A 21,705-nucleotide genomic window follows, 5' to 3' on the forward strand; every position below is an offset into this window, starting at 1 on the left:
GCGACTAATACATCTAAATAGTAAATGTGAAGATCTGTTTAGATAGATACATTTATTAAACTGTATTATGGAACTTCTGTTTTTTTATTATCATTCATACCACTTTTATTGCCAGATAGAGGGTTCCGATCATAAAACACAGAGACCATACAGCCATACCATATTGAATTGAAAAATACAAATCAGAATTCTTCAATGTTGACATGACAATGATACATTAGTCTGGATATTGAGAAACAATAGAAAAACATGTCTTAAAACAACTCTCTTCCCTTCTACTCTAGGAGAGGCAACAGATCAGACTAATGGCTGATCTGTATATGTTATATGATATGTTTGATCTGTATATGTTATATGATATGTTTAAAAGAATAAGTATTTTAAACTTACATGGTGGACCAGAGTCTATGGTGTGATGATTAACTGACAAATTATATGTATTCTGCATAATTGGGGGGGCGACGATACAAATTTAAATTTGGGACACTGCTGGTTATATCCGGGACAATACAAAGTAGAATTCGGGACAGTTGTGGGACACTCAGGAAAAAAGTTAATTTCGACCCCTGGGTCAGTGGGCTTCAAGGAAACTCTCCCTGGCATTGGGATGAGGGAAGGAATCACTTGGCAGACACACGTTGTCCTCTGTACAGCAGAAATCCCCCCAAAACCGCAGTACTTCTTCACACCACTGTTGCCTTGACAACAAGGCACAAGCAAAATGTCAATACCTCCTCAGAGATGCGTTCTTTGCACACTTCTTCTGTTTGCAGTGAGCAAATCTTCACGAACACACTGATTCAGAGAACCCAAAAGATGGTGCACAACTACCCAATGCTGCTGTAATCACAGCCATTCAGCTACTGAGAAAAACTCAATTTAAATCTCTCTCCCAACGGGTTACAAAATAAAACGGCTGAGGTCAGGAATGCTGAAACATGTGAATGTTAAAACAAACTAATGATAGTAGTCTGCCTATTCTTTATTACTTCAGTTCTAAGTTAATAGGCAAAAACAAGGAAACTCTCCCTAACCACTATAGATTAATCTTTTATCTACTTGGTTATTCTATTCATTTTCAAAGTGTTTATCTAAGTTGTGTTACAAGCATGGTGAGGCTGTAACAGAATACACAAATAACTGTATTCAATCTGCGCCATATTTGAAAACTGTAATGAATTAAAATCAATGTTTAAGGACGTAATATAAGTTAAATATATTGTTAAGCTAATTACTGTTTTATTGTGAAGGCATCTCTGGTGAACAGCGGCCTGTGGCTTTTATTTTGAAAGGCCGTTCCGGAAATATACTCCGTAATATGAACAGTGAGTTTGACTTCTAGAAACACGGAAAGTTACGATAACAATCGTTCTAATGCATTAAATAAAGTCATGAAAGAGACAAGGAGGGGAAAGGCGTGTGGAAGTAAGCAATGAACTGAAAATGCCACCAATCCTCTGTTTTTACGTGATGGCGGACATTGAAAACCGAAGCGGGCATAAGCACCCCTGTCATACATACACATTAATAGATTCCTTCTGACTGACAAGTAGGGTTGGGTATCGTTTGAATTTCCACGATTCCGATTCTACTTTTCGATTCCGGTTCTTAACGGTTCTCAATTCCGATTCTTTGAGGGGCAGGGTAAAAAAAAATATTAAGTGGGTACATAAACACCCATATGAAAAAGATCGGTTACATTTGAATAATTAAATAAGTATGTGAGCATAACCAATAACCCATAGCCAATAACAAATACATGTAACGTATTTTATGTTTGTTGTTCATTCATATCTTATTTTACTATTTTATTTATGCATATTTGTTTATCTCTCCAGTTTAAAACTATATGTCTGGTTTACTGTCCTATAGTATACATTGGAATGATTTCAAACCTGTTTTATCCCAATAATTATTAGGGATGCACGATATTGGTTTTTTGAAACCGATACCGATACCGATAACTTCCTGCTTCTCAAGACCGATACCGATAAAAAAAAAAAAATGTACGCCACTATTTATTTTAACGCGATTAACGCATGTGTATTTTTTTCCCGGCCGCCCCGTAGTTTCAGAGAGCATCGAGTTTAAAATACCATCTACAAGCTGATGCTGACAGCCCCGCTCCTGCCGCCCGCTTGTGGCAGACCACACTTCCACGCTCACCGGCAGACACCGGTGACTGGAAGCCAGACAGTGGGACATTGTACGAAAAGTCTGTAGTTTTTGCACACCTGGTGGTAAAAAAAGACTAGTAGTGAGCAAATTACATGAACATTACTACTATGAACAAAACAAAGCCATGAGAACAGTTTTGACTCTTCAAAGTGACCATATTTATTTTCCCAAATAAATATAATTGAGTCAATCAGTCAATGACAATGTGTTTCCCTGAACAATGAGTGAACAATGAGTTAAGAAATGGAAACAACTATTACCTGGCATTTATAGGACAACAAGCCTATCAAACATTTGCCAAAAGAAATCAAACAAAAACAATTTGACAACCTGTCAAATAGATTGTAAAATGTAAACATTTGCCATAGTAAGGTGCATCACTTAGTGATATAAAAATAAAGGCCTCTACTCCTCTAGAAGGGATGCTGCAAAAGTGCAAATCTTTGCATAAGGATTCAAATTAAATACTGACAAGTAAAATCAGTCTCTGTAAACAAACTGAAAAGGTGCATTCCTCACAGTAACAAAAAAATAAGGTACTGAAACAACAAGTTAGACATTGATATGTAAACACGAACTGAAAAAGTGCATTCCACACAGTAACAAACAGTCATTTACAGAACAAAGAATTAATGACTTGCTTTATGATCCATATAAATGACAGTGAACACGTTTTTCACAAAAGCACGAGGTTTCAATTGTCCTCTTTTTTTCCTCAGAGAGAGAGATTCACATTTGAGCTCCCTTTAGAACAGGTAGCTATTCTTCTAATGGTCTACTTTTTAAAAAATTCTGGTTTGATCAGAGGGAGATTTTTTTTGACAAAGAGCAGCATCTCTGCCTTGTCGCATGCGAGTCGGTTTCTTTGCTGGGTCATCACGTGTCCAGCAGCAGAAAACAAACGCTCGCTGTCAACGCTAGTGCAAGGAGCCGACAGATATTTACGAGCAAGTTGGGCCAGGCACTCGTAACGGGACTAGTTGCTTCTCCAGTATTCTAGCGGGCAACGGTTCATGGGAAGCGTGGCCTCGGACAGATATGACTGGAGCTTTCAGTAAAAAACAAAACACAGAAGAACAAAATCTAATTATGATGATGTTCTGAATATCCGGTCCCATTTGTAACATAAGTTATACATTGTGTTCATAAAACAATTAAAACAAAATAATATATACACTTACGTTCGCATCCACTCTGCTGTTTTCCTGGTGTTCAGTTGCAGCATCTGTATTTTCTTCGAGGATTGCCTCAAACATGCCCAAGAAGGAGTTGTTGTTCTCGTCTCCCCTGCTTTTTTTTGCCGGTGGCTCGTCTGGCTGGGGACCGGGGGTGTCTGTGTCACGGCGGTCTCTCTCGGCGACGCTGTGCAGCTGTTCCCGCAGCATTTCTATAGCTTGCCGTTTTGATGCAAGGGTGAAGTAGCGGTCCTTGTACCTCGGGTCCAATAGCGTTGAGAGATAATACATGGGCTGTTCCTCGATGTCACCAAAACGCATTTGGATTGCTTTTAACAGGGTCTCCTTTGAAGTTTTCACTCCGTGGTCTGTTGGAACAGTTTGTTTTAGCAGGCGCGTTAAGGCTTGGATGGAGGGGATTACGTCTGCCGTTGTGGCTGTAGCTTTGCTAATATTTCTAGTCAGCTGTTCACACGGATCGAGGATGGTCAACATGTTTTCAACCAGGGCCCATTGGTGGGAGTTGAGTGTTGCTGGTAACTTGTATTCTACTGCATAAGCTGCAATAGCTTGCTTCTGCGCCACCAGACTCTTAAGCATGTAAAATGTACTGTTCCAACGTGTAGCCACGTCCTGTTGGAGTCGTGTACTGGTGGTGGTGGTAGTAGTGGTTGTTGATCCCTTTCGCAGGTTTCCCTGTAACTTTTCCAGGGCGGTGGACGCTACTTGGGAGTGCTTAAAATGTCCAACAATCTTCCGCCCGATGGCAACACAGTCAGACACAGCTCGTTGGCTAAGCACAGCCTCATTCACGGCCAACTGTAAAGTGTGGGCCATGCAGCCCAGGCTATCAACTCCATAGTCACCAAAAGCCTTCGCCATATTACGTGCGTTGTCTCTTAGGACAACATGGACCATCTCTTTACTAATGTTCCATTGCTGAAGCATGGCTTCAAAAGCCTCACGGATCATATTGGCTGTGTGTGAACCTGGTAGCTCCTGAGAATGCAACACCGCTCTGTACAGTTTGTAGTCTTTGTCCAGCCACTGCGCCGTCAGACCTAGCATGCTAACGGGGCTAACATCACTGGTCCATATGTCCGTGGTGAAACTTATGTCCCGTATATCGTTATCGATCAGAGTATGGAGGAGTGTGGCGATCTCATTATACTTGGCTGGTAAACACTCGTCTGAAAAGTGGCGGTGGCTTGGAATGATAAACCTGGGCTCCAAATGATTAACGAGCCGACTGAATCCTTTATCTTCGACGAGGGAGAAGGGCTGGTCGTCAAGCGCCATCATTTCTATGATGAAGTTAGAGATTGTTTTAGCCCTGGGGTCGTCTCTGGCAAACTTCTTGCCTTTTTCAAATGCCTGGTCGATTGATAAAAGCCCCGGTGCCTTTGCAGTTGGCTTAGCAGCGCAGGCGTCTTCATACGCTTTTCAGACACCATCGTAGCGATGGTGATGTTTCAAGTGACTGATCAGGTTCGAAGTATTATATGTCGTTGCCTTTTTCCCTCCTCGTGGAACTTCTGCATTACATTTGTTACAAATAGCAAGCGAACTTTCCAACTCCGAAACTTTTAAATAGTCCCATACCACCGACGACATGTTTGTTTGCTGCAAACCATTTACGTCACAGCCAGGCATGAGTTAGGGAGCGCTGGATTTGTGAAGAACTCCCCTCTTCCTAAACCACTAATACCACAGTACTGGTAAAACGGGAGGAGCCGAGTGAAAAACAAGCGCCCCTCATCCCAATCTACCCACACCGCAGGATTTTTTTTTTTTTCCCTCAAAAAAATATATTGTATATTATCGGGGCTATTAATACTGATATCGGTTTATCGGTATGACGTCATAATTCCTAATAATTATCGTGCATCCCTAATAATTATAAAGGAGTGCCTTGGAAATATGTGTTTACATAAATTGTGATCAAAACGTTTGAGACCCACTGAGATAACTTAGAATAAAGTGAACTATCTAAACCCTCAGAGTCCTTTACCTCACTGAGCTGTAGTTATCAGCCTCAGTCTGACTGGAGAGGACTCTCCCTCCACATCATTGTAGCAACATATTCTTCTTCCGTTAGAGCAGCTAGCACCAGATGCTAATAACAACAGCGCCGGTTCCAGTGCACCTCCCTTTAGGGTTGGGTATCGTTTGAATTTCCACGATTCCGATTCCGATTCCGATTCTACTTTTCGATTCCGGTTCTTAACGGTTCTCGATTCCGATTCTTTGAGGGGCAGGGTAAAAAAATGATACATGCTTCTTCCACCAAAAAAAATTACATTTATTCGAGAAACTTTTACACAGGTTAGTTTAAAGTAATATTCACATTAATCAGTCTGTTTATATTCACTGCTATGTAACTTTAACCTGAGAACCACTGAAGCTACAACAGTGCAACAGTCCAACTTTTAAAAACAGTTCTTGTTGAGAAAAACAAGCATATCTGCCTTCTCAGGCATACCGGGAAGAAATGTTTGAACATTTTGAAGTAAAATGCTTCAATCTGGTGCACTTTAAGCAGAATTACTAGAGACTAGATCTAGGGGGTACAACTCTAAACACCCATATGAAAAAGATCGGTTTACATTTTAATAATTAAATAACAAATAGCCTACATGTAACGCATTTTATTTTTGTTGTTCATTCATATCTTATTTTACTATTTTATTTATGCATATGTTTTTATCTCTCCAGTTTAAAACGATGTGTCTGGTTTACTGTCCTATAGTATACATTGGAATGATTTCAAACCTGTTTTATCCCAATCATTATAAAAGAGTGCCTTGGAAATATGTGTTTACATAAATTGTGATCAAAACGTTTGAGACCCACTGAGATAACTTAGACTAAAGTGAACTATTTAAACCCTCAGAGTCCTTTACCTCACTGAGCTGAAGTCATCAGCCTCTCAGTCTGACTGGAGAGGACTCTCCCTCCACATTATTGTAGAAACATCTTCTTCTTATATCCGTCAGAGCAGCTAGCACCAGATGCTAATAACTAATAACGCCCTCCCTTTCTCCCTAGCTCACTCGCACTTTGGCTGTGAGCTGCGGTTGCCAGATAAGCCAACATCCCCCATTTTAATCACTTGCAGCGCCCATCGTACAGGGCAAATGAAACGTGTAGCCGGGGTGAAAAGGGTGTTACATTTACTTAATTATGAATGTTGTTACATCAAGGCCGAAAATTAGGATGAGCAGCACCAACGGTCAAAACATTTTTTTTTTCTCCCAGAGCTGGCAGCGAAGCGCCTCCACAGATCTGGCGCCCTAGGCGAACATCTATAACGCCAGTGCAACGGGCCGGCCCTAGTCTCAGGTTACACTGTAGGAAATGTCCCGCCCCGCTGCAGTCATGCAGTAGGCTACGGAGAGCGACGAGAAACATTTCCTCAGGAATCGAAAAGCGGAACCGAAATTCACATTTCTAAATGATGTCGTTGGAATCGAAATGTTGGAACCGGTTCCGAACCGGAACCGGTTCTCGGTACCCAACCCTACCTCCCTTTCTCCCTCGCTCACTCGCACTTTGGCTGTGAGCTGCGGGCGCCAGATAAGCCAACATCCCCCATTTTCATCACTTGCAGCGCCCATCGTAAAGGGCGAATGAAACGTGTAACCGGGGTGAAAAGGGTGTTACATTTACTTAATTATGAATGTTGTTACATCAAGGCCGAAAATTAGGATGAGCACCAACAATCAAAACATTTGTTTTCCCTCCCAGAGCTGTCAGCGCAGCGCCTCCACAGATCTGGCGCCCTAGACATCTAGAACGCCAGTGCAACGGGCCGGCCCTGGTCTCAGGTTACAATGTAGGAAGTGTAAGTACAACGCTACATTTCCCGCCTCGCCGCAGTCATGCAGTAGGCTATGGAGAGCGGCGAGAAACATTTCCTCAGGCATCGAAAAGCGGAACCGAAATTCACATTTCTAAATGATGCCGTTGGAATCGAAATGTTGGGACCCAACCCTACTGACAAGCGTTCAAAAACCCTTCTGCTTATCACTTACTACTTTTTGTTTTATTCATAACCTAAAAAGACAATTGTGGTGAATAGCTTGCGTTTTCCTACTTTAAACAACCATCAAATGAGAGTCACTATTGTATGATAAATACTACTCCCAAATAACATTTATAATATATATATATTTCTTACAGTGAGTTAGTTATTTCATTTCTAACAAATTCTCCTCTGTCTATGTCTAATCTAGGTGGAATCCACTATTATATGTAACTTGTATAGACATTAATCTTTCTAGGTAGGCTACGTCATATACTCAGTGAACCACTTTTTACTTTCCCTCAACGTTACTGTATGTAATTAAGTTCCTCTGAAATATAATTAAGTACAATTCTCAGTTAATGAGAAATACCACGAAATTCACAATGCAATGCAAAAGTAACAATCAGTTCTCAAAACGTCTCATAAAAACCACAATGTGACGTAACTGTATCCCACAAAAACTATGCTAAAAACAACTAATTATAGTTTCTTATTTATTTCAATATCTACTACCTCAAATCACACATTGATCTATTAATTTTCAATGTTATTCACTCCAACTTCAGATCACTCGTTGATCTTTCACTCATTGTTTTAAATTCAACGCTCAGCAGCATTTTTCCAGGCATTAGAGAAAAAGAACAAGCAGTCACACTCCGGGCTGCTGCTCAGCAATTAGAGCAGAAAAGGGGAGAAAGGGGGGAGATACTCTCTTATGCGGCTTTCACACCAGCGCTTTTCCCTTTCTAGCTCCGAGCTAGAGCTTTTCTGGTTCAGCTCCGGTTTCCCTTTTCTGCTCCCGCTCTGTTCACACTAGTGTTAATTTCGTCACCTATTTTTTTATTTAGTTTTAGTCTTAGTCCTGTGTTAAATTTCCTTTTTAGTTTTAGTCATATTTAGTCACCTTAATCCTGTTTTTATTTAGTCAAGTTTTAGTCGACTAAAAGTCTGAGCATTTTAGTCTTATTTTAGTCGACTAAAACAGTAAACATTTGAGTCAAGATTTAGTCGACTAAAAGTCTGAGCATTTTAGTCTTATTTTAGTCAAAGAAAACTGTTGAGTCTTTTTTAGTCATCAGATTATATAGAACATTTCAGTCAAACTAGTCTAGCCAAAACCAATAATTTGTCATTTTAGTATATAAATAAATAAGATTATCTTGTCCTTATTTGATGAAAAACACAGGTTGAATGATTAAGAAAGCAGCTTTGCAGAGAGTATCTGGTCAGGTTTGTGGTGTTTTTACCAGCTGTGTTATGGCCACATTGCTTCCCTTCTGATAAAACAATGCATTCGCTTTTTTTCTCCGCCTCATTGTAGCGAAAATGGGCCCAAATATCACATCGTTTCTTTCTCCCAAGCAGTGGTGGCTTTAGACTTTTTCGTTGTCAGTCATTTTGACGGACAGGATTGTAACATTTCCGTCATAATCCATTATTATCCGTCGAGTGCACAATGTATCACTCACTCGCGCTATCGGGGGGGTATTCGGTTAACGCGACCACTGCTCCTAAGCCCTGTTGTTGCCATTTTATTTTCTGTTAAATAAGGTTAGTTAGACAATGAGTTAGACCCGAGTCTTCCTGACAGCTCATATTGTGCCGCTGCCCGGTGTAATTCAAATGTACCGCCGCGCGCAGCACAGAAACAGCTGCTGCTCTGCCGCAGCACCGGAAATGGAACTGCTGGGAGAAAAACTGACTATCAGAGATTTAACGTTATCTTTGATAATATTTCGTCTCCTCATTTTTCGTCAACGAAAGTAAAGAGAGATTTTGTCATAGTTTTTATTTAGTAAACTACATTTTCGTCTCGTCACTTTTCGTCAACGATATTGGATGATGATTTTGTTAGTTATTGTTTACTGCCGTCGGTGCCGTCTCGTCATCGTCTCGTTTTCGTCATGGAAAAAAAGGTCGTTGACGAACATATTTCGTCATAGTTTTAGTCAACGAAATTAACACTAGTTCACACCGCCCAGAGCCCAACAAAACGTCTGCCTTTCTCCACAATGATCAATAACAGTGAACGGATTGTCAAAGTAAGGTACAAATAAACAGAATCACACGAAGCCTGGTTAGTGTTGCCTGACTTTATAAAGTGTGTTTATAAGCACTACTGCTTGTAGGCAGGCATGACAGTTGACCCATGTTCAGGGGAGGTGGGTTTAGTTTCCTGCACGCCTCGATGTAAGAGAGACGTAAGCGCCGCGACCTCTTAGCTCCGAAGCTCTTGCCTCTAGACCAGAGGTCGCGTTAACCGAATATTTTCCGTCTATGACGGATTTTTTTTAACAATGACGGACAAATCTGAAAGCAGTCCGTCATTTTGACAGATTAGAACAAACTCGGAACAGCGCCAAAGTTTCCCCGCAGCATGCCGTGTTATGCATGCCCTCCAAAAAGGAAATCATACCGTTTCCAAACCTAACTGTGCCGTACAAATCATTGAAATGTCTGTGAGTTTTGGCTTTACGCTGTGCACGCTCCCGCGAGGTGCAGCAGCCATAACACGGCACATGTGAACTGCCCCCCGTTGACAGTTCACGAGCATGCTTTCCCCCCGTCAGAGTTGTGTAAAGGCCGACGGGTAATTCTGGATTTTGACAGAAGTTTTACGATCCTGTCCGTCAAAATGACGGGCAGCGAAAAAGTCTAGCGCAACCTCTGCTCTTGACCGACCATTTTTTGGAGCTGGAAGTGAACCGGAATCTGGAGCTAAGAGGCGGCGCCGCTGCGGTGTGAACAGGAAAAACCGGCACTTTTCAGGCTCCAGCTCCGAGCCGGAGCTGAAAACGCGTTGGTGTGAAAGGGGCAACAGACACCCCGGCTGGAGCTGTCAGGCATTCCAGGAGAAGGGGGCTTTCTTGAAACTATGGTATCCTTCCATTATGACTTCGTATTTCTTTATCTGACTAAGGTAGATTTATGTTCACTAATTCTATTATATATATTCACAGCTAGTTATATTCCCCGTACAGTCTATCCGGCCTTTATAGTGCGATGAATATTTCCTTTATCGTCACGTTTAGCCTTTAGACATTTAACCCAACAGAACAAGAGACAGTTAGATCTGATCATTCCAAATGGCTTTTTGAAGGTCCCGTTTCTCCTCTTGGATTTGTACATACTGTATAACGCACCTCCTGCTCCTATGAGCCTTGGATTTGTTATTCAGATTAGTCATGGATAGAGACTCTTATACTCTACTTGACTTCCCCAGGAAGTATACCCTGTTGGAGACTTGTTACCTCCACTCAGGCGCAGGGACTCTTCTACCCTTCCAGCCGTCAGAGACTCAATACCCTACGCTGAAATACTTCACTTTTATATTTATATAACTTACCTACCTATACTAAAATATGCATTGTATGTTTTACCGCCAATGACTATGACACTGGGAAATATATCTGACAACTCTAAAATGTAGCTTAGCCAATTACAGACCTTCAATAGAAACAGGCATCCGTTTAGTTGTAGGATCCTGGTTTTAGTTGTCAGATATTATTCCAGGCATCTCCCCCGGACTGCTCCGTCCGCTGGCTGCCGGTGGTCCTCCTAGAGACCAGCACTCACGACGTCGGAGGTCACCAGTTTGTAGGAGCAAACACAGTAGTGGTGGCTTAAAGCCCACCTCCGCTCCGCGGCGTCCGTTAGATGAGCCTGGTCAGATTTAATAAAAGAAGTTCAAAACACCGGAATAAAAGTTATAACAATAATCTGATTTTAATGGTAAAAAACACAATACCAAATACAGAGTGCCCTGTAACAGAGCACTCCGGGCTCCCCGCTCTACTGCCGTGCGATACAGATATCGGGACCAGCCAGTCAGAAACAGGGGGCATTTTGCATGAATAAACAACAGTATATATAGACATCTTTGGGACGGAGATGTGTGTTGGCTCTTCCGTCCCATTTTACTCCTAAGCGAATCAGAGAGTCCGTGGGGAGGAGTTGGGTCGGTTGCTCACTCACATAGGTATTCTTACTGGTTGGATTCACTTTGGGTCGGGCCCAATACAGCGAATCAGAGTTCTGGGAAAAAGTATTTTTCTTCTGAACAGAGCGTGAGAGCCTCGGAAGTAAACAAGGTCAGTCACTTTTTATCTTACACCTGGGTTCACTCCTTTACTTTCCCAAGGAATATTTCACACAAACTCTATTCTTTCCCAGACAATCAAACATTGTACACAGATATATTGGTACATTACTTCTGAACAGAGCGTGAGTAGACAAGGGCAGAGTCAATCTTTATCTTCCACCTGACTTCACTCCTTTACTTTCCCAAGGAAGATTTCACACAAACTATTCCTTCCCAGATAATCAAACATTGTACACAGATATATTGGTGCTTGAGATTATATTGGCCCGAGAAAGAACCTTGAAAAGAATATGTGTGTGTGCTGGTGGGAGGAGGTGTATGTGTGTGTGTGCTGGTATCTGGGTCAGTGAGTGTAGGTGAGCAAAGAATATGTGTGTGTTCTGGTGGAAGGAGGTGTATGTGTGTTTAACAGGGTATCTGGGTCATTGAGTGTAAGTGAGAAGGTTTATATATATATATATATATAGGATTACTTTAAAACAGTCCCAAATAATACATGTTCACTTCAATACAGTTCAAGATAATACCTGTTTACTTTAATACAGTTTAGAACAATATCTGTTTACTGTAATCCCCCTTTTGATCTCACCTTCAGAGATCAACTTATACACAGCATTTGAAACATAACCACTGTCATTCTTTTCTACTGTGTCTGTCCCCCAACATTTATATAAATCCATCAGTCGCTGGGATTTAGAGCATTTTAAACCTTTAGGAACAGTCCACCATAACAACTTCTTATGACAGTGGAGGGAGACCAAAATATGTTAAACAAAAATTGTACTTGTCGGCTGAGTCATCGTGCTCGTCTTCCTCCGACGCGTAAGCCAACAAGGGCATTTGGTACGAAGGGGAAGGGGCAGCTTCTCCCTCAAAAAATAGGTTATTAAAACAAAGTTCCTCAAAAATGGGATATTAAAACAAAGTTCCTCAAAAAATGGGATATTAAAACAAAGTCCACACCGGCTATATCAACCTGTTTCAGCGGAGAGTGTAGTCCCCTGTGCCGTCTTGGCTTGCCGTATCTGGGTCAGTGAGTGTAGGTGAGCAAATAATATGTGTGTGTGCTGGTTGAAGGAGGTGTATGTGTGTGTAACAGGGTATCTGGGTCATTGAGTGTAAGTGAGAAGGTTTATATATATAGGATTACTTTAAAACAGTCCCAAATAATACATGTTCACTTCAATACAGTTCAAGATAATACCTGTTTACTTTAATACAGTTTAGAACAATATCTGTTTACTTTAATGTGTACTCCTTTCTCTGAGCGATTGGAGCATCCCCCAGCAGCACAGCAAACCATGGGGGAGACTAATATGCCAGGACAACACAGAGGAAAAGGCACAGACAAACTGCATGATATGCTATTCAATGTTTATTGAATTCCATTTATTTACAATGGATGTTCCTAAAACAACACATTTAACATCATCATCATCATCATGCTGCTGCTAGTCCTTTGATAGTCACCTGTTGGTCTCCTGTCCTTTCTGAAAGTCATAAAGATTACATTAGTCATTTAGATTACTTATGTCCTCAATTACCATGGGATTACTGAGACCACCATGAATTAAAGAAATGGTAGAAATGTATCTAATCAGAATTTTGAAACCTTCCTTCCCTCCCTCTAAATATATCAATAAACATTAGGATGTGATGCTCTTGACTACCATTACAAGATAATATTTGTTTTAAAGAATTCAAAGCAATAAACAACAGGCTCTTTAACCAAGGCAACGTTAGCCTAACATGTATATGTTAACAGGTAAGATAGCTGTTCACACTGTATATTTTTCTACTTTTTGTAATGCTATTTTATTTTTATTTAAGATGTTTACATTTTCGATTGTTTAATTCTAGTCTTTTAACTGTCTAATGTACAATGCCTTGTCTTTTGCTGCTGCAGCGTAAACATTTCCCCAATTGGTATTGTTAGAAATTAAAATCAATGTTTTTAATGGCATAAAGTACCTTAAACATACCGTCAGTTTAAATGCTGTTTTATACTGAAAAACCAGAAGTTCTTGTGCACAACCAGTTGTTTAGCTTTTATTCTGAAAATCCTTCATCTCCGGTTAGCATTTAGCATATATACCATTTACTATTGAGGTGAATTTAGTAGCGATATGACACGGAGTGTTGCACACCGAAACCTACTGATTTCAACACGACAACTATAGACGTCGAGATATTATTATTGTTGAATATTAAATGAAGGTACAGTTTATTTGAATACATTATTGTTTACAGATGTGGGTAGCATGTGACAACATCCGGAACTACTGGAAACCAAAATGCTGTGAAGTATTTCCTGTACTTTTTAGAGTGTTGATTTCAGCGTTTGAAATGTATTTAGATGAAAAGTCATGAAAGAGATTAGGAGGAGAAGAGGCGTGTCTAGTTATACAATGAATGTAAAATGTCGAAATCCTCCGTTTAACGCAATATCGGACACAGAAGAACGAGGGGGAAGTCTCCTACGTCACAGCCCCCAGAGAGAAGGAAGGACGAATGCTTGTGAGCTCTCTTCTGCACGGCCACCACAGGGAGAGGAAGCTGCAGCCTTTGTCTCCTGACTGAACAATATCCTGTTTGTAACATTACCGTGCCATATTTTTAATTAAATAACCATTTGAACCTTCTCTGAGACTCCATTTAGTCTCCTTTTAAAGCTTCTCTCCTGGACGCGAGAATAACGAACACAGCATAACAGTACTTCTTATTTTATCTTAATCCTCAAATATTAGCAAATGTTACTTTAAAAAAACAAAAAAACATTGATGTGACTATGACGAAGGTACGTTTTAACCGTTTGTTTTTTCGTTCTAATTGTTATTCAATTTTGCCCCAAAACGGAAATTCAGCTCGTTTTTTCGTTTTTCTGTTCTTACTGTGAAAACAAGTATACCACTCAATGTTTCGTTTCCATAAACGGGTGTGTCTCCAGCACCTCCTTGCTTCTGATTGGCTAGTGTGCCCTATGCTTGCACTGTACTCTTCAAAATAAAGGTTCTACGTCTTTGCCTTTAGACTGCGTTACAAATATACGTATATTATTATATTCATACATACAAGTACAGAAGACAGTCTGTCCGTATGTCTGTCTTTCTATGTACAGATGTAGCGCTTCGTTTCAGACGGCTACCCGGGCGGGTCCGTGATCTGCACGGGGTGGGCCCCTGCTGAAAAGGAAAACCCCCCCGCAGGACTTGAAACGCCCCCTTGATAAATACATTTAATTATAATGAAACCAGCAGCAATGGATCATGGATCCACCAGGGGGAGCCGTGAAAAGCTGCCACACTGGAACTCATGTGAAATAAACAGCTGATCTACAGGGATCTGATATAGCGGATATTTGTTAAGATCCATATATGTCACGGATAGGATCACATTCTGTGCTTAAGTAAGAGACATGTAATCATTTACTAAACATCACCATGTTTATATTTAACAAAATAATGTTTAATTCACGTTGGCGTAAGTACAAAACCATCGCTATGTTTTTAGATCAGGAAATGCATCCAGGGTCAAACAAACGATGTTCGATCGTGATCCTCGCGATCATTTAATGTATCATATGTTCGCGAGTTGAAATGAATGCACTACATTTAATCCACGTGAGTTTACAACAACGACAATAATCGCTTTGTTTTTATATCACAGCGGCTCTCTACCGATCATCCTAATCCCACGGGCAAACAATAATATGTACAGTGTTCATAGTTTACTGTATTGTCTAATATTACTGCTATAATAATCACACATTGAGTTGTTGAAATCAGACCGTCGTTTTTTTTAAACGCTCTGAATGAAACGGCAGCTCTCAGGTGATCAGCTGTGTGTTTACACAATAACATATGCATAGTAATTTAATACCTTCCAACACACATTGTAAGAACAGTTCTGTTTCATATGAGTGTTGAGAGCTGTATCCACAAATCTACTAATTTTGCCCTCAGTGCACCAGATTGATGCATTTAACTTCAATTTAAATAAAAACATCTTCTGTTGTAACAACAATAACATTATAAATAGTAACATAGCATGGTATTGCACATTTACTGTAGCTTTGAGTGTTACTGGCCTGAGATTTTTTTATGACATGAATGAAGGTGACTGAGGCTTTTTAATATAGACTTTTCAGTGTCCCACATTTTGCACAGAACTGTCCCACATTAGGAAAACAGATTGTCTGAGACAAGTTGGCACTAAGAGTACTAATATGTCTACCATTTCTTGTATGAGTTTAATATCTGCATGTTCTCTTTTGGTTTGATTAGGACACATCCTGGGGATTTCAGAATGTTACTGGATTTTGATTTATATATCGGCTTCATGTCGCAATATATTCCCGAAGTCTGAAATGCAAAAATGTTCCACATTAGGGCAATTCACCCTACATTTAATAATTTTGTTTATTTTTAACGAAATAAATGTGGTTTAATCCATCATGAAATTAATGTAGGCTATTTACTTAGTACATATGACATAAACGATTAACACACTGTTCATACTGCTCACATGCTGATATCTAGTGTATTCATACCCCTCACTGTTTATTCATCATTCAATTCATTATATATTTTATTCTGTAGATTGTGAACATTACTTTTCACTTCACTGCTTGTTGCACCTGGTTAGAAGCTAAACTGCATTTCGTTGTCTCAGTACCTGTAGTCTGTGCAATAACAATAAAGTTGAATCTAATCTTGAGCAGGAACTAATGTAGGCTATTTACTTAGTAGGCCTACATATCTGACATGAACGATTAAACACGTTTGTGCATTCTTTATGAATGCAAACCGAGTCATTTCGTTTATTTTTAACGAAATAAATGTGATTTAATCCACATAATTTACTGTGTTAATTTTTTACTTAGTATTGTTTAACTTGAATGTTCTTCACTTTTTAAATGCCTCTGTGATGTGCTGCTACCCATTTCCCCTCGGGGACTAATAAACGAATACTATGACATTAACGATTAAACACATTTGTGCATTCTTTATGAATGCAAACCGAGTCAAGCCGACTCTAATAAACGAATACTATATATTGAACGTCTATTGAATGGCCTTTGTATGTATACAGTACAGTATAGCCCAACCATTTACACCTTCCTTTTTTCCCGTCAAGAGTTTGAATTGGAGAAAGGTAATCGGTGGTGCTTTTATAGCCTATGGCATAATAACTGTGTGATTTATATTGCTTTTCAAATGCATATGGCCACCCATTTACACGGCTCTTCCCGTCAAGAATATGAATAGAACTTAGTTAGATCACTTTACATTTCAGTTTTCACCATTTTATTTAAAATAGACAATAATAATAATAGTAATAGACACATGCTGTAGGCCTATCTGCTGCGGAAACCAGGACGAGCGATTTCGGGATCTGTTTTTCTGGGGCTCCTCAGTCTCTCGTTTACCCGGCTCCTGATCTTATGCCACTGGTCAATGTTCAGATTTGGGAACCGATTGGAAACATAAGACTCAATCTGTTGCTTCACATTGAGGGGAAGAGGCATTTTCCCATTGGTCCCAGTCCAGTTGGTTATTTTCACCATTCTCCCATATGTTACAAATGGCGTTATGGCCATGAACATATTAGCAGCATAGATCTCAGGGCGATGCTGTCCCTTAAAAAAGCTGTCCTGGTAAAAACTTTCCTCTCGTTCTGAGGAAACAGCCCTGGTGGGTTCATCAGGAGTGACCGCCGATACTGAGACAACGAAATGCAGTTTAGCTTCTAACCAGGAGCAACAAGCAGTAAAGTGAAAAGTAATGTTCACAATCTACAGAATAAAATATATAACTAATTGAATGATGAATAAACAGTGAGGGGTATGAATACACTAGATATCAGCCTGTGAGCAGTATGAACAGTGTGTATGAATATGCTAAGATATATAAAGTATGAAAACGGTAGGACCATACCGTTCTCCAGCCCCAACCCCCCCCCATGTTTCATATGTATGTTGGGGACCCTTTGTTTAAAACTAATTGGCCATCGGAATGTGTGGAGTCACATTCCACAGCTCTCCCCCCTCCTGTGATCCCCCGCACACAGAGAGAGAGGGAGATCGCTCTTCTGGAGTGAAGAGAGCTGAAATATTGATATTGCAAGTTAGAAACGTAAAATGCATTTTGACAGACACTTGGGGGAAATATGCTGCATTTTGAATGTCCGATAGTCCACCATTAACACCTTAGTCCGTCTCGTCTCATCAACGAAAACTAAATATACATGACATACTTTGATTTAGTAGATTTCGCATGAGAGCAAAAGGAGAATATCCGTGTGTAAGAGTGAAAATGTATGTATGTAAAATGAGAATATATGTGTGTAAGAGTGAAAATATGCTGCATTTTGAATGTCCGATTTTCCACCGGAAATATCAAACATTTAATAAAAGTGAAAAACAATGAACAAGACTTAACGTATTCATCATAATTAATTATATTTATTTCGTTTGGATGTAGGTGATCTTCTACTATATGAACATTTTGGACCCAAAATCACAACATATATGTAAAAACAGATTTTGAAAATGATTTTATTTTTCACAACACAAACATACACAACGAAACCATTTAAAAGCTGGAAATATATACATGGGATGTGACTATGATAATGTGAAAGTTTGATTGAGGTAGCATGGGATTTCATTCTGATAAGGCAAAAGTGTTATTATAAATATAATACAAATATATATATATATATATATACACATTATGTACAAAAATCTGTCTTTATCTGTGCCACGCTTCAAAGCGGGTTCTGTCGCAATGAGATCAGCCTCAGAATTAAACAACACCCATATAGAATTAGAGACGGGGACGGCACGAGCGTTTTATACAACCATTTTAAACTCCATGGCCTCCACAATGTACAGTCTATGGGCCTGGAGAGCAGCAGCGGCTGGAGCACGGGCCAGAGGCGGAGCGGAGGTGGATCCATCGCCTGGGCACCATTGACCCGGGCGGACTAAATGAAAAATATAATTGATGGGTCCGCCTCCCACCACTTAAACATGTTTTATTAACTTTAATAATGTTACGATTATTGTGTTATGTCACGTTTTCTATGTCTTGGTTTGGGTGTTTTGCTGTTCTCCCTGTCATGTTTTCCTCTGGGTATATTGTCTGGTCCTTTTCCCTGTGGTTTTCCTCCCGTCGTTAGTTTCCCTGGTGTGTCTAGTTGTCTGATTGTTTTCACCTGTGGCCCTTGTGTTCTCCGGTAGACGAGCAGCACTGCAGCGGGCAGTAATGCAGCTGAACCACATTAATAAACAATTTCTGGACAAAGGTATAAGGTTGGAGAAGTAGTTCTTTAATTTAATCTGGCTTCGTATAATTAAAAACTACCAGACACAGTCCTCTATTGATGTTGTTGTGAGCGGTGTTGTGGAGAAAATCAGCGACGTAAAATGCTGTGTGGGTCATAAGAAGGCACTTAAAAGGTTACGTCATGACGTAAACGATGACGTAATGATGCAATAATTCACCTCTGAACCTGCATCTGTAACAATGAGTGGACCAAAGAAAAGAAAAGTCAACATTGAGTGCCGAGTATATAATGAGGAGTGGACAGCTAAATATTTTTTCACCGATCTGCTACTGGCCCGGCCCGTCTGTCAAATGTTAAAACTCATAGTGGCCCCCGAGCCAAAAAATTTGCCCAGCCCTGCTGTAGCCTGTCCAGGGTTGTGTTGGGTACCCCAGAGCCCTAGAGATACTAAGAGTTACGACACTCCCATAGACCTCCGTTGTAAAAAATGGCGGCGCCTACTTCCGGGGTATGGACATCAAAATAGTTCCAAATATTGTCATTTGGGCGTTGGACCTCATTCACTTACATTACGGCGCGTCGATTAGTTCCAGAGGTAAGTTGCTGAAATATCGAACTCTTTTGAATTGTCAACTGTCTATATTGTATCAGAGGCCCTTTATGATGCTTATACTGGTCTTCATTTGTATATGCACAGCGTAATTATCTATATTTTATCTTGGTTGTTACAACCAGTTTTGCTAGCATTGCTTGCTAGTTAGCTAGCGCGACTTCGTCAGCGATTTCAGTAATGAATCGCTAGCAGCTTATATATCAATGATACTGGGTAACTAACAAGCAGGATTTAGATTGATTATGTGTTTTTATTGTTATTTTGGTTTTTATCTGCTGAACCTGACCGTGTCAGCCATCCTTAGTCGGCTTTTTCTGTATGATATGACTTAACTGCTAGCACTAGTAGAAATGAGGTGGCGTTTGTGATAAATATTTCATTTAATATTTCATTGAATTTTGGGATACTAACATTTCATTATGTGACATGTTGACTGTACTTAGTTTTTTTGTACTGTTCCGTGTTAACTCATCTGTACTGTACAACTAGCCTAATGCTTGATGGCATGCTAGGATATATTCCTTTGTATTGTAATATACACACTAGTTTAATGATTGTTCTTCAAAGTTATTATTCAGTCTTAAAAAAATAATAGCCTACTGAATAGGCTACTCTACAGCAGTGAATGAAGGATGAGCCTAAAACATGGTCATGCATCCAAAATGTTTAACAAAATAAACACTTTTTAAAAAATAATTCAGCCTCATATGTCAGCCATGGCTGTTCCTGCTGCTGCTGGCGGAGGCTGCTGCTGCTGAAGGAGGTTGCTGGCAACGGCTGCAGGTGATGACTGCTGAAAGAAGAGGAGGCTGGAGGCTGCTGACGGTGGACCGGGAATGGAGATGCCAAGTACATCGATGGCAACGAGTAACGGCCCGTCTACACTACAGGCATCAAAACATCTTGAAGCTGGGCGTGTCTGAGGCTTGGCGATTTCTCGCGCCCAAGGCGACCAACAACCAATCAGGAATCTCCCGCCCGCCCCCGGCATACAAAAGCAATAGCAATGTTAAAACGAAGTAAACTGGATATAAAATCCCCAAACAGGCGAAAACCTACCAGTTTCATCCACTGTCTCTGCCACCTCCCTCCATGCCTGGCTCCTCCGGTTTGTATCCCGGTAGATGAACAGAGACTGATCATACAGCACCGGGTGATTCACTACCGCTCCATTTGTTTGAATATGAGGAAATGACCTGCGTAGTCTCTCCCAGCATACACGCGGTTTGATTGGCTAGCGCTTGTACTGTCAGATTTGCATACACGGGATTTGATTGGCTGATGCCAAGCATCGAGCCTCAAAAGTTGAACATTGTTCAACTTTTGATGCCGATAGATGCTCGTGATGCTTGCAAAGCCATGCCATGCTCCCCACAATGCAGTTCGGCGGAGTTTAAAAATCTTCTACGTCACCCCATTCAAATGAATGGGCGAAGCGTTGAAAGAATGTTTCGATGCCTGTAGTGTAGACGGGCCGTAAGGTGTTTGGCAGTGGCCTAGATGTTATGACCTTCGGTGCAGAGGTCTGTTGGGTCTTCTTTGCCTTCTTACTCTGACTCTTGCTGCCAAGATACCCTTTATGTTTATCCTTCCTCTCAGCCCTGATGCCCTTTGAGAGGATTTTTTTTCTTCAGGTCATGGCATGAGGGAAGGTTGCTGTCCAGCAACATGGCTTCTTGTTCCAGCTGTGACACTGCATTTGAGGACTCCATGAGGGAATCGCTCATCCTCACACGGAACAGCTGCTCCACGTTCTGAACAAGGGTGAAAACCTCATCAGATGGATGGTAATCTGGCTCTAATTTGGTCTGTGTTGAAGATTTTTTTAAATTAATCAAATTGTGTTGTTTTTTTGAATGCCAAATTAATCCTTTTCCAGTTTACCAGAGCCCTCTCTGCTCTCTTTCTTAGTAATCTCTCCCTTATCAGTTGCCTCATTAGATCCTCCACGTGAGCCTGGTCACAACTGGCCCTTGGCAGTCTGGTCCCTGGAGCACCTGACCCTGGCAAACTGGCCTCTTCATAGCTGACCCCTGACTGACTGGCTCCTGGCACACTGATCTCTGGTAAGGTGGCCTCTTGATTGTCGGCCCCTGACATACTGGCCCCTGGCAGTCTGCTGACATCTGTCTCACTCTCTCTGTCTGTTATGTCCCTTTCATTCCCTTGGAACTCCACCTCAATATCTCCCTGAATCTCTGTAACAATAACAAGGCAATCTTGCTGTTATATGTGTATGCTGCCTTTACATGTGCACCTATTGTCATTTAAGGGTACACTACACTCCTATAGTATAGTGACATTCATCTAAGTTCGCCTA

This window comes from Pseudochaenichthys georgianus, chromosome 22, assembly GCF_902827115.2.
Source record: "Pseudochaenichthys georgianus chromosome 22, fPseGeo1.2, whole genome shotgun sequence".
NCBI lineage: Eukaryota > Metazoa > Chordata > Actinopteri > Perciformes > Channichthyidae > Pseudochaenichthys > Pseudochaenichthys georgianus.